General features: G+C 47.4%; 1 protein-coding gene across 1 annotated transcript in view; it reads left to right on the top strand.

Annotated features, from left to right (window-relative positions):
* The first annotated feature begins 9,915 nt into the window (after positions 1 to 9,915).
* Positions 9,916 to 14,179, top strand: part of cfap58 (cilia and flagella associated protein 58) — a 216,046-nt gene continuing 211,782 nt past the window's right edge. The window contains exon 1 of the mRNA XM_041209910.1: positions 9,916 to 10,139. The gene's annotated coding sequence lies outside the window, so the exon portion shown is untranslated. The remainder of the gene's footprint in view (positions 10,140 to 14,179) is intronic.

Here is a 14,179-nt window from a genome sequence, read left to right on the forward strand (position 1 = left end):
ATGGACGGAATTTTCCGAGCCCACTGGCGACAGGTGTGATAGGGTGGTGTGTGTGCAGAGAATATGGCGGGACCCGCTCCACAACGGTGTGAAGGGAGGTCGCGACCTTCCGCCCAGCCCGCCAACAGCGGGCCACATTTCCCACCATCGGTCGGTGGGGGAATACATCAACACATCATTAAAAGGCCAACCCACCAGGGTCTTGGGGCCCCGCAGTATCGTCCATCCACGCCAGCGGGAAAGCACGGTGACCTGTTTCACAACAGCACGCAGGCGACGTGCACTGGGCGGCCTTCACTTTGGGGGAACTGAGGTGAGTGAGCAGCAGCGTTCTACCACAGCTCGCCTGCTGTTTACAGGCCTCAGGGGCACCAAGGGACGCTGGGGGAGGGGGGTGGGGTGGGGGGGGGGTAGGTGGGGGAACCTGATGCCTGGAGCCCCAGGCGACTGTTGAGGGGGGTGGTGGATGTCCAGGGGCAAGTGCTGGCCAGTCTTGGCGGCGACTGCTGAGGGGGTGGGAGGGGGGTCAAGTGCTGCCCTGGCGCTGCTTCCCATGCCACAGATGGGGGACAGGGTAAGCGAGGGAAATGGCCACACATTAGGCTCGCCTGTATAAACTGACCATCCCTCTGCAACCAAGACAGATCAGGCACAGCCACAGTGATACGATTGGGGTCAGGCTCCTAGCCTGCCCCCACCCCCCACAATGCAAGCAATGCGGAGGCACCAAAAGGACCACCAAGCGCTCCATATCTTACACCCCCCCGCACCCCGTTACTCCCCTGACACAGACTTTGAGTCTGCCACCACTTTATTGGGCCCCAGAGCAGTTGGACTGCACACGTTGTACAATCTCCTTGCCAACACTGGCCATGGAGCAGTCACTGCTGGAGGAGCTCACAGCCCTTTGCAATCTCAGCATCCCTGGTTTCGCTGCATCACAGGTTGACAGGACAGCCATGCAGCGGACTCGTCTCTGGATATCCGAGGGGTGACCAGCACTGTCCAGGGAGCATTAAGGGGCAGTTACACAGGGCCAGGAAAGGTGCTAAGTACAGCCAGGATAACCACGTCTCTCTTTCTCATGCTGCAGGAGGACCACATCAGGACCATGGATCCTGGTGCCCTAGCTGTGTGCCTGATGGCCTACAGAGACTGTAGAAGATGGAGGAGAGAGTGACTGAGGCTCCTGGCCGCACAAAGGCAGGAGCAGCAACCTCATGAAGAAGGGGCAGCAGGGGCTCCCGTACACGCTGCCCAGGAGTGACAGTGAGCCGTGGCTGGTCGGCGCCTAGCAACACCCAGGGTCTATAGACGCCGCCTGCCATTCTTACAGGTGACTGAGAACCAGTGTCACCGACGGCTGCGCATGTGTAGGGACCTGGTGGCTCACATCTGCCACTTACTGCAGGACTTGGCACCAAGGGGACATGGAGGGCATCCACTGCCAGTGGCTGTGAAAGTGACTGTGGTGCTCAATTTCGATGCCAGTTGCTCCTTTCAGGGCTCCACAGGTGACCCCCTGTGGGATTTCACAATCTGCCACCCACAAATACATCCATGAGGTCACGGATGCCATTTTCTCCATGGCAACAACTTTGTGCATTTCGCCCAGGACCGGGACAGCCAGGATGCAAGGGCCATTGGATTCGCCCTGATCTCGGGATTCCCACAGGTGCAGGCTGTGATTGACTGCACTCATGTGGTGCTCAGGTCTCCATCGCTACACTCAGTGGACCTCATCAACCGCAAGGGCTTCCACTCACTGAATGTGCAGCTGGTGTGCGACCACCAGAAACACATCCTGCAGGGATTGTGCATGATGCCTACATCCTGAGTCGCTCGCAGATCCCTGCAGTCTCCCAGGGTCCACAGTGGCTGCAGGGATGGCTCCTTGTCCCTTTGTCAAGGCTATCCACAGAGGCCGTGGCTGATGACAACCATGCGGTGGCCTCAGACTGCAGCAGAGCGACGCTGTAATGAGGCTCAGGCAGCAGCTCGCAACTTGGTGGAGCAGACCATCGGGATGCTGAAGATGAGGTTCTGGTGCCTGGACCGGTCTGTGGAACCCTGCAATACAGTCCGCAGAAGGTGTCACACATCATCATTGTCTGTTGCGCCCGTTACAACCTGGCGCTGCAACAGGATGAGGAGCTGGCTGAAGAGGAGATGGAGGAGCTGGAGGTCTCCTCCGATGAGGAGAATGCTGACGGGGATGAGGGTGAGGGGGTCCTTGGTGGTGATGACGACGGGGATGAGGGTCTCGCACTGGCCGGATGAGGCAGGCGCACTCGGGAGGCCCTCATAGCTGCCAGATTTGTGGAGGATGATGGTGACATGCAGTGAGGAGACACCATAGATCCTCACATTGCAGTTGTGAACGTTTGACTCCAGTCTGGCTTATCTCAGCACCAATGCCCTCTTAGAGAATGTTCCTATCATGGAGATACAGCGGAGGCCCTAATAGTCATTCGATTGCAGGAGGATGATGATGACATGCAGTGAGGACACTCCATAGATCTTCACATGGCCTTTGAGAATGTCTGACTCCTGTCTGGCTGAGGGCAGCTCGCTTGCGCTCCATGATCGGGGCCAGCTCAGAGATGCAGCCATGAAACTTTAGACACATCTGATGCTGTGTCCACCTTCAGCATCTCAGCCCTTCAGGAGCTGGTGCACAGCATCACTGGTCGCAGATGCTGGTGTGATGGGGGCCAGCCCCACCTTTAAGATGTTGAGAGCAAGCAGAGTATGAGAGAACTCTGTGGTGCCTGCCCACTACATTCTGGCAGCAATGACCAGCACTGCCGAGGTGTAGGCATCAGTAATGTTTCCAGGGAATGTGAGGCTGGACCATCACTTTGGTTTGAAGGCTGCACAGACACAGGGAAGAGGCCCTGGACTGAGACACCTGCCTTTTATCTTGTACAGACAAGAACACTGCTCATCAGAACAAGGAGCCATAGGCAGGGAGACACTCTTGGGAGTTTATTGATAATAGTGAACATTATGTACAAGTGATTAACACTCGTGCCCAGGCTGTGCAACTAATTCTCCTTAACTGTCCTAGCCCTGCAGCTACATCTTGGTGCTCCCCAGACATCCACAGCGGAGGTAGAGGCAGCCTGCTGACTGCGACGCCCTGTCTGTGATGGCTTTGGCGGGCGTCCTCTGGAGGCCCGAGACTTGGAGGGCCCTGGCTTGCTTTCGGGGTCCTGCTGTGTGGCAGTGGCACCCTCCTCGGCCTGTGAAGCTGGATCTGTGGAGGTCACAGGAAGCGGGGATTCGGGTGGGCTGGTCACTCCCAGAGTCACCTAGGTGAATGGCTCCGGAGTGTGCACCTGCTGATCCTCCTGTCTGTGGGTGCCCGAGGCCACTGGCTGACTCCGTGAGAGGAAGGGGTAGCTGGAGTGAGAGCGAGCTGTCCAGCAGCCCTCTCACATACACACTTTTGGAGGCCAACGATGACATCAGCAATGGAGTTAAGCCTGCGCAGCAGTGCAGGAGTGACGTCTTGGACCAAGGTCTCCATGGCGGCCACCATCCTACCAGTGTTGACCATGATGTGTTGCAATGCCGGCGCTATCACCCCAGCCTGATGACGGACGGACTCCTCCATCATGCCTTGCAATTTGAGGAGTGCAGCGGACATCCCTTCCTGATGTTCCCGAGCTTGCCTTTGCAGCTCCAGCAACTGTGACATGACCGAGTCCAGAGGCTTGTTATCTGACTTGGACTCAGCAACATTCTGGCCTCCAGCAGTCGTCCGAGTGCCGGGGACTTAGGAAGTCCGTGCCTCCGCCTGCTGTGGATCAGACATTGTGATGTGCTCACCAGATTGTGGTCCCGAGGCTACTCTAAAGCTAGGTCCCACCGAGGTGTGTGTCTCTGCGCTGGTGGAGGGTGAGAGTGAGCGCTGTGATGGGACTTAGGGAGGGTGCCTTCAGGTTCCACTTCAGAGGTTTCTCCAGAGCTTGATTGGAGGCTCTGGGTCATGGACTCCATCGGCTGCTCGGTGTGCCTGCGGAAGCAAGGGGAGATAATTAGTGCATGGCAGTGGCCTGTGAAACAGGACATACCACTCACAGCATGGTTATCTGATGGATTTTGCACTGCTGGATCCTCACTTGGTAGAGCAGCGCTGACCTCACCGTCAGCACAGGACCGGTCCTGGTCATCGTCGGCCAGCTGGATGGCTCTGTTTTCGAATTCTGTCAGAACTTTGATTTCCGGCATCTCTCCACCTGTCCGCGACCTTCCCCTCCTGTTGTGAGCCAGTTTGTCCTGCAAGGACAGCGATGGGGAGGATGTATCAGGGCGGCTGCCAGGCCAGATGATAAGTGTGCCTGGCCTGTGTGGGTGGTGAGTGGTCCCATGGACGGGATGAGGACAATGACAGTGAGTGTGAGAGAGTGAATGGTGATGTCCCTCACACTGGCAGTGAGTGAGGGCCCTGAGGGTGTGAGTTGGGAGTGATGAGAAGAGTGACTTACCCTGGTGGAACAGAGGAGATCATTCATCCTCTTGTGGCATTGGGTGGCTGTCCTCCTCTGCAGGGTGTTCACGCCGACCACCAGTGCCATGGCCAACCAAGCCGGGTTGGTAACATTGCTACCCTGCGGCCAGAGCGGGGGTGGAGCAGATCCTGTTGGGCCTCCAGGGCATCCAGCAGTCACTCGAGGGACCCGTCGTTGAAGCTGGGGGGGGCTGCAGTCCTTTTTGTCTTTGCAGGCCACATCTCCCAGGCAGCGGTGGTGAGCTGGTGGCGATGAGTGCTTTGCCGGCGGCTGCCTTTTAAAGATGGAGGCGGGGTGGTGGTGAACAGGCGAACGAAAGCCCGCCCGCCATGGAAATGGCGTGTTTCGCGGGAGTGAATATACAATGAGGCGGGCTCAGGAAGATACGGCGTGAAACCCCGCCATTTTCATCGGTGTCTAGGATTCCATTTTACCCGCCCGCTACCGCACTTAGTGCCATTCTGGGAAAATTCAGCCCAATATTATGCTGTAGCAATGTACTGATGAAATATTAAGCTCAGACCAGAGCTTTCACAGGTAAAGCTCCACGAATAGGTAGAAAGAGTGAACTGTAAACAAATTCAATCATGTTCAATGAGAAACATCCGTAATGGGTTAATTACATTTCTCAGTAACTTTTCCAGTCATTCTGAGAATGTCTTTTAAAAATAACTCAGTCTGTAGTTGAGCAAATTCTGCTTGACATCATCTTCTTGTGCTGCTGTGGTCTCGGTGATGAACAGAATGTGGAGCGTGATGCATGCAGCACAAACTTTCACATTACTGAGTTCCTCCTGCTCCCTCAATTTCACATATTAACATAAACTAGAGAACTGCAACAGAAACCCAGTACTTATTTTGTAAACTGATGGGATTTACACCTAACAAAATTCCACAGTAAAGGTACAATGGACAATGGAAGACTATTTGCCTTAGCACAACGATGACTAACCCTCCAGATAGATATAAAAACAAAAAAACTGCGGATGCTGGAAATCCAAAACAAAAACAGAATTACCTGGAAAAACTCAGCAGGTCTGGCAGCATCGGCGGAGAAGAAAAGAGTTGACGTTTCGAGTCCTCATGACCCTCCGACAGAACTTGCTGTCGAAGGGTCATGAGGACTCGAAACGTCAACTCTTTTCTTCGCCGCTGATGCTGCCAGACCTGCTGAGTTTTTCCAGGTAATTCTGTTTTTGCCTCCAGATAGATAATTGACCAAGTAAAAAGCAATCTAGAAATAAAAATATACCCTGCAATTGGAGAATTCGTAGGATCATAGAAGAAAATAGCTCAGAAAAAGATTATACAGCTAATTGTGCCAACTGTGTGCAGCAACAACAATTGGTTTTTAAATAGTGTCTCTAACGTAACAACACATCTAAAGGTGCTTTACAAGAGAGTAATCTAACAAAATTTAATACCATGCCACATAAGGAAAAATGGAAATAAGGACAGGTAACTAAAAGTTTGGTCATAACGTTTTAAAGAGGGCTTAAAATAGGAATGAGAAGTAGACAGGCAGGGTGGTTTAGGGAGAGAATTTGAGAGCTTAGGACCCAGACGGCTGACGGCATAACCATCATTGTTGGAGTGATTAAAATCAGGGATGCTTAAGGGGTCAGAAGTAGAGGAGTGCAGATTTGGAGGGTTGTAGTGCTGGAGGAGATTACCGAGATAGGGAGAGGTGAGGCCATGGAGGGATTTGAAAGAAGGATGAGAGTTTTAAAATTGAAACATTGCTCATCCAGAAGCCAATTTGGTCAGTGAGCACAGGGGTGATGGGGGAGGATGAGAGTTCAGTTACAGGCAGCAGAATTTTGGATAGTAAAATGTGGGAGACCTCTCAGAAGTGCATTGGAATAATAAAGACATGGATGAGGGGTGGTGGGTGGGGAGTGGGGGGTGCGGGGTGGTGGTAGGGAGAGAACCATTTACAGCATCAGCTAACATGGAAGCCAGGAAGGAAAGTGAGTGGTCAGCAGTTTAGTGGGAATAGGATCGAGGAATTGAATTGGGTGTCGTGGATGATAAGCTCGGCGAGGGCGTGAGGGAAGGTGAGAGAGAAACCAGTCAAAGATTCAAGTTCAGTGGTAATGCAGTGGAGGACTTTCGAGGAAGGTTGGTCCAGTGGGCTAGTAGAAGGGGAGGAAGTGGCACTGATTGTCACTAAAATTGGGACTATCCAAAGAAGTCCAGGAATTCCTTGCTCTTCTTGGAGGTGTGAATGGAGGAGACAGGAGAGATGGATTTAAGAAAAGGTCTTGCAGTAGAGAAAAGAAGCTGGGTGTTTCCTTTGCATTCCAGGATGATCCTGGAATATTTAACTCTTTTGGCATATTAGAACATCACCAGATGTTGCTTTATGCAGATCTGGCAGTAAATGGTTAAACCAATTGACCACCATATCTGTTCATACCTGCATCCCATGGGCTTAAGGGAGTAGAGATGAAGGCAGTACTGGCAATAGCCAAGTTGGAGAGTAATAGTTTTAATAAGGAATAAGACATCGATGGTGTAAGACCGAACTATTTAAACCATTTTCACAAAACCTTTTCAAATGCTCTTTTTAAGTTATTTACTCGTTTCCCTTTAAAAGCTATTATAGATTTTGCTTTTGGTAGGGCTTTCCATTTGCTAACAATCCACTGCATTAAAAAGAATCTTAGCTGTCCTGTGTTCTTTTGGTAATTGTCTTAAATGTGTGCAAACCAATTATTGACTCAACAGCCAACGGAAATAGATTTTCCCCTGCTTCCTTATTGGAAATTGTTGACAGATTTTAGTTCCCTTATCAGATCTCCTCTGAACCTTCTATGCTTTAGTAAAGGGTCTGCATTTCCCAGACTACCCTCCAAACTAAAGCAAATCTGATAAGCCTCTGTGCTGCCACAACAGTAAATCATGTTTCTTCCTGTTCAGCTCAAACTTGAGTCACAGATTTCCAGGCACAGGACTTTATTATTGCAGATGCGGGTCCGCCGATAATTGATAGGCCTATTAAGGCCATTAACCGGGAAATTATCCGGAATTTTACGCTGCCCGTCCAACCCTACGGTCGGCGGGGCCAGGCGGAAAGGCCGAGCGGCCTTTACGTTTTTTAGGAAACCTCATCCACGAGCGGGATGAGCTTTCCTGAAGCTGTTACAAATTAAATTAAAAGTTTCGGTGGAGCAGTCAGCTCCGCGACCGCCCCTGCCCGCTCCTGCTGAGCTCACCCGACGAACGGAAAATCCTGGCCCGAGAAAGGACCGCTCTTTTGACCTGTCCATTGGAAACTATTCCACTTTTAATTGACAAAGCACGTGCAAGTGCACCTTCTGCAGCCCCTCGCCCAGTTCACTGTAAAAATGGATGGTCTACTGTGACTATGTGCATGATGAGTCCTCACTTTTGCCAGAACCATCTAGATGAGGGACAAATGGATGCATCACTACAAAGGGAAGGGAGAATCAAAGCACAAAATGTCTTCATCCACTCTTGCAAATATCCTAGCAACTGACTGAAAATCATTACTGGGAGGACCTTTGTTTAAATGCTGATCTGAAATCAGTGTCACATCACAAAGGGACCTATGGAGGGGTCAAGGAGGACTGGTGAAATGGTTGGGGGAGATTTTTTTTTGTTTTATTAGTGTGTATTTTATTCTATTATACATGTCTGTATTTTATAGATTGTTCCTCTGAAGAACAGGGTCCAAATGATGAAAGCGAATTGGTGGAGCACAACTGCTTAATACATCCAAATTTCACTCTATATTATTTTAAAGAGGCAGTAACCCAATTATATTAGAAGGTTAACACCTCCAAGAAAAGAAAACAGAAAGAGAAATTTGTTAGGTGTGCATTAAGCATTTGTAATGTATCATTGCAGTGATTTCTGTCTTGCCTTAAGGAGGAAGGAAAGTATCGGCAAGCTTTTTCAGTTCAAAGTATTTCCACCAAGTCCCTGTAAAAAAGTACCTGTAACACATTAAAAATGTACATGCCGCTTGTCGACAAAACCTAGCTTCAATCTGTCACATTTTTGTCACCCCTTTTTCCAAATTTTATCCTTTATAAATTCCTATATTCACAGTTATAATGATATACAAATTTGTTACATCATAATTATGGCCTCCTGCAGGTGGTAGCACTGTAGCACATCAATAATAATAATAATAATAGTTATTTTAGTTCTGTTGAAGGGTCATGAGGACACGAAACGTCAACTCTTTTCTTCTCCGCCGACGCTGCCAGACCTGCTGAGTTTTTCCAGGTAATTCTGTTTTTGTTCTGTAGCACATCGAGTCTTGCCACTGCCCCACCCCCACACCACCAGCTCCATAATTGGCTATATAGTAGAGCAGCTTCTTTGTTCCAAACAAATCTACTTTTCTGCTTCTCAAACTGCAATAGCCTTTAACCGTAACTGATTAAAAAAAAAATCATCAAAATAATAAAAAATGTTTTTTTTCTTTTCAAAGCATTATGTAAAAATAAATATGTAATGCATGACGTTAAATCAAGGACTAATTTATAGCTGCCCTCACTGGTCCAATTAATCCTTACTATCCAACCCCACTTTACATGATTATTTTGGACTGGATTTTCAATTTGAGAACCTGGCGTTAAGGATTGGCTGTTTGTTATTGAGAAATCCCAGTTCAGCTCAGTGGAAGTGAAAATCAGGAGGTTTCTGTAATGGGTGGCTGATCTGTAACACTACTGTGAAAATTTACCATTGTGTTGCTCTTAATTCTCCAAGTACCATGCGGCAGGAGATTGGCTTTAATTATAAAACAAATTCCTGTTTTTGTTTTTGTTTAAAGGGTTGTGCCTTTAGATTGACATTTTCGTTTTGAGGCCAGGACTCAACAATAGCTTTCAGCCCAGTCCAAATCTTTGGCTATCACTAATGTGATTTTTCCTTCCTTAAATGACATTTGTGCACCAGTTGGGTTTTTAACAACACCCCCATAGGCACTGTCATGCATACAAAGTATTTAGTTACAGATCTTGTTCTTTAACTGAATTAAAATTCTCAACCTCTCATGGTGGTGATTTGAACTCACTTCCCTGGGATTGAGGCTGTGCCACAAGATTGCCAGACTAGCAACATAACCACCACACTATCAAGGCCGTAATCATTAGGACACTTAAGCAATTTGCACAATTATACAAAGCCACTGCAGTTAGATTAGTTTTTATTAAATTTTACTTTGCTAATGTATCAAGAGTAAAACAATTAATCTAAAATATGTCATTTTTTTCCATATACTGTAATCCTCCCTAAACTTAAAGCTATTGGACCATTGGTATTTACAGTGCAGAGGAATACCATTTAACCTGTCATGTCTTCTCTTGTTCTTTGCAAAAACACCCAATAACTAATTCCACTGCCCCACTCTTTGATGTTCCAGACAAAGAAAAAGTCATCCCCAGCATAGACATCTATCACCTTGAATCTTCAATCAAGTTTCTTTGTAAAAGGAGGAAGACGGACAAAGATAGAATTTTATGAAGTTTCACCAGATCTACTCACCGGGTCCAATGAGAATTAACAATGACGAGAACATCAAAAGGCCTGTTTCTTCCATGATGCTTTATTTAATAATCCTTGCAAAGTTCTCAAATTAGCAAGGTAAGTTGTTTCTGCTTTCTGTGCAAGTCCAGTGAAGGCTATTGACTGAGAAAAGCACTTTGACTAGCTCAGTGGTACGAAAAGCTGTCTTCAGTTACTGCAAAAGTAGGGTGGGTAGGGGTGTTTGGGTGGGGGTGGTGGAGGAACGGGGAGAGTTCTGCTGCTACAGGAAACAGATGTACATTCTAACAGCCTCCACACATCGTCTGAACTGCTTCGTCTGTGGTACACTGTGGTCCATACCACTCTACTGAATTATACTCAGATTTCTAAAGTCCACAAGCGTTTCAAATATTTGTTACTTATTTAAAAAAAAATAACTATTTTCTTCTTTACCCAATGCAAGTGACTATTCATGTTTTGATATGCAGTGGTAGAACACATCCCATGGAAACCTTATTAGTTGTTCCCTTCCCAAGCAGTATCACAAAAATGCAGTAGGGTCAACACTCTGGAGGTACCTGGGCAGGAGGAGAAAAAAAATGTTTCCTTGATGGAACTGTCAACTTTCTCCTTTCGTCCGCACACATGAAATTGTGGAAAAGGTATAGAAAACTACATCCAAAACCCATCCATTAACACATGTATTGGTTGCCTGTTGTTGGACACAGTACATAAACTAAGCTTGTATTTCCTGAAATATAGAAGGTTAAGGAACAATTTGACTGATGTATTATGATTTTGAAAGGGATTATTAAGGTCTAAAAAGGGAAATATTTTCCACAGGGGAATCTAGGACAAGGAGTCATAACCTTGAAATCTGAGCTTAACCATTCAGAGGAGAAGTTAGGAAACACTTCTTCGCTTGAAGAGTTAAAGAAGTGCGGAACTCCCTCCTACAAAAGGCAATAGTGCAGTTAGTCATTTTAAAGTTGAGACTGAAAGATTTTTGCTTGCCAATTTATTAAGGGATATGGAACCAAGAGAGGTAAATGTAGTTAGGATACAGGTCAACCATAGCTCATTGAAAGTTATAGGATTGGATTTTATTGGGGTGGTGGTGACCTCTGATAATGGGCCAGAAAGCAGGAGGAAACCCTACCTTGACCATTTGGAGAAACCTCAGCTAGATTCTAGGTCCATCAGAGGGCTGCCACCTCTTCGGTCCCAGCAGCGCCGCCGAGAGCGGTGGCCACTGGTGGGGCTGCACCCAGCTGCAAGACTCAACACCAGCCTCACAGCAAGTTACATGGGATTGGGGGTCACAGGCAGGCCCAGGTAGTGCCAGGGTGGGGAGGGGGTATTGTTGGTCAGGGAGGTGAGATATTGATGTGGGAGTGGCCATTGCTGCTTGGGGCTTCTCCCTAGGCCGCAGAATGCCCCCTCCCCCCTCCTCAGCCCACAGGAGAGACCACCAAGGTTTATCAGGTGGTCTCCTCATGTGGCACCATGGCAAAATGCCAGGAGTGATGTGAGTTGCAGAATTGGTGTCTGGGCTGGAGGGCTGCCCTCTACCTCCTCTCCCCCAACTGGCAAAATGCCATGATGGGTGTGGACACTCCACCCTGCAGCCTCCCTCCAGATTTTTTCGCATCCCCTGCCTCCTATCTTGCTCACACAGGCCCCATAAAATTCAGCCTATAATGAGGATTATTTTGATTTTACGCTGTAGTGTAAAGTGGGTGATAGTGAGCTGGAGATGGTTTTACATCTCTCCTGCTCTTTATCTCTATCCAAGCCTATGCACTTATATTAATGTTGTAAAATGTCCCAAGACACTTCACAGGAGCTTTATCAAACAAAACTGGACACCAAGCCAAATCTGGAGATATTAGGACAGGGTGACCAAAAGCTTGGTCAAAGAGACAGGTTTTAAGTGTATTACTTAAAAGGAGGAAAGAAAGGTAGAGAGGCGAGAAGTTTAGGGAAGGAATTCTAGAGCTTAGCGCTTAAGTGGCTGAAGGCAAACTACCAAGAGTGGAGTGATTACAATTGGGGATGTGCAAGAGAGCAAAATAGAGGAAAACAGAGGCTTTAAATGCTTGAAATAAGAACAGTAAATGCTGGAAATACTCAGCATGTCTGTCAGCAACTGTGGAGAGAGAACCAGAATTAATGTTTCAGTTCGATGCAACGTTCACTGTATTTTGCTTTGACTTTGAATGCTTGTAGGGTTAGAGGAGGCTACAGAGAAATGGAGGAACGAGGCCATGGAAATGGACCTCTAATAGGTCACTCCCTCCCCTTTTCTATGAAAAGGATCCCCAGCCTGTTTAGCCTTTTCTGGCAGGTAAACCACTCAGTTCTGGATCTGATTTTCTGTCCATTAAATAAAAAAACTAAGCTAACAGCAACGCACGGCAACTATTGTACTGGTTTCCAAACCAATGGCAAATCAATGGGCTTACTGACCTTCAAGACAAGCAATGGGCACTAGATGAAATTTTAAAGTCTGGAGATTTGGGAGTGAGCTTTTAGTCAATGATTGACTCTGTATCCCAGTCAACATAACACGTATTGACTTGCTTTGATATGTCGCAGCAAAAACTTGATTTGCAGGAAACTCTGGAGTGCTGGGGAGGGGGGAGAAATCACAATGATTGACAGCTGGGGACCAGGAGGAAATCCGCCATTTTGGTTTTTGTATACATTGTGCAGTGGTTTTAAAATTCAATTCCTTTGGCAGGCAAATTGTTTGAAGACCAATGTGCCCACCATAAAAACTGTTTACAATGCAGCTAAGGTAGCTCATAGATAGTTAGAAGCTTTATATCTCGTGTCATAAGATATATTAGCTGGGCCTCATACACAGTCTGCAATTTTCCGGCCTATATTGTGAGGCCATTGGTAAAACATGGTTTACAAAATTTACCCTAGATGGAAGTGCCCTAGAAACAAACTTGTCCACAACCGTGTACATGATGTATATAATTTATGGGCAATTGACAAATATACCAAAAGAAATGCCTTAAAACAAGTTGCACAATCAATACAGTCTTATTAGGAAGTCCCATTTGTTCACAATCTCAAGCTCTCCTAAAGTGCTTTGCAGTCCCTGTTGTAATGCTGCATGAGTTTGTAGCAGGTCCTGTGAATGTTCTTCATGCTGAATCATTGTTAAACATTGGCAAAAGCTTATCTGTAAACATCCCTCAGTGATGTGGAAGAGCATGTTGCCAGTGGAGTGATTCCACATGTTTCCTCTGAGCTCAGGAAAAGGAAACAAGGATTTTTTTTTTTTCATAGTCACTTCTCAGAAATAGACCAATGTAGATAGTTGTGGTTATTTTTGTTTTTGCACTAGCTTTGCACATTGGAATAAGGCATTGCAAATAGGCTGTATTCGGGTCACCATGTGGGCTTTGTAACCATCATTTGAGAAGCAAAGTCCTAATGCTCTGTCTTTCAAAAAAAAAGAGCTGTAAAAGACAAGAAAGGCTTCCATTTATATAGTGCCTTTCTCAGCCTCCTTCTTAAGTAGTCTCCTTCTTAACCACCCCCAAGTTAACAGAGCCATTGTCCCAACTAATTGACCATCTGCCCCACCCCCACTCCTCCCTCCTCTGTGTTTTACAAGTGTACTTTAGCTCCTTGACATTCTCCCACCAGCACTGGCTGCAGCCAGCCCATCTGACATTGCCGCCTCTTGACTGGGCCAGACATCCCCGAGGCACTTTCCGACCAATGAGCTACTTTTGAAGTGTAGTCACCATCGGAATATAGGAAGCACTGCAGACAGTTTGCGCACAAGAAGCTCCCACAAATAGCAGTAATCAAGGGGAACTTGTAGCATAGCCAGGCAGATACAGTGTACATAAATTTGTACTTTTGATCTCTTGCGATGATAAATCAGCTGTTGAAGAATGAGATTGTGCTGCAACAACTAACTTGCTACCCTCTAGGGTCTAGTCAGGAGCTGCTGCTACTCCATTCATTGATTCCCCCAGTCCTGGCTGCGGCTGGTATTTGACCTTGCTGCTTTGTTGTAGGGTTGGCTTCTGCGTAGTTAGATAAATCAGGGATTACCTACTGCAGCACCAAGTCTGGCCCAGTCAAGAGGCGGCAATGTCAGATGGGCTGGCTGCAGCCAGTGCTGGTGG

The sequence above is a fragment of the Carcharodon carcharias genome, chromosome 17 (genome assembly GCF_017639515.1).
Source record: "Carcharodon carcharias isolate sCarCar2 chromosome 17, sCarCar2.pri, whole genome shotgun sequence".
Lineage (NCBI taxonomy): Eukaryota > Metazoa > Chordata > Chondrichthyes > Lamniformes > Lamnidae > Carcharodon > Carcharodon carcharias.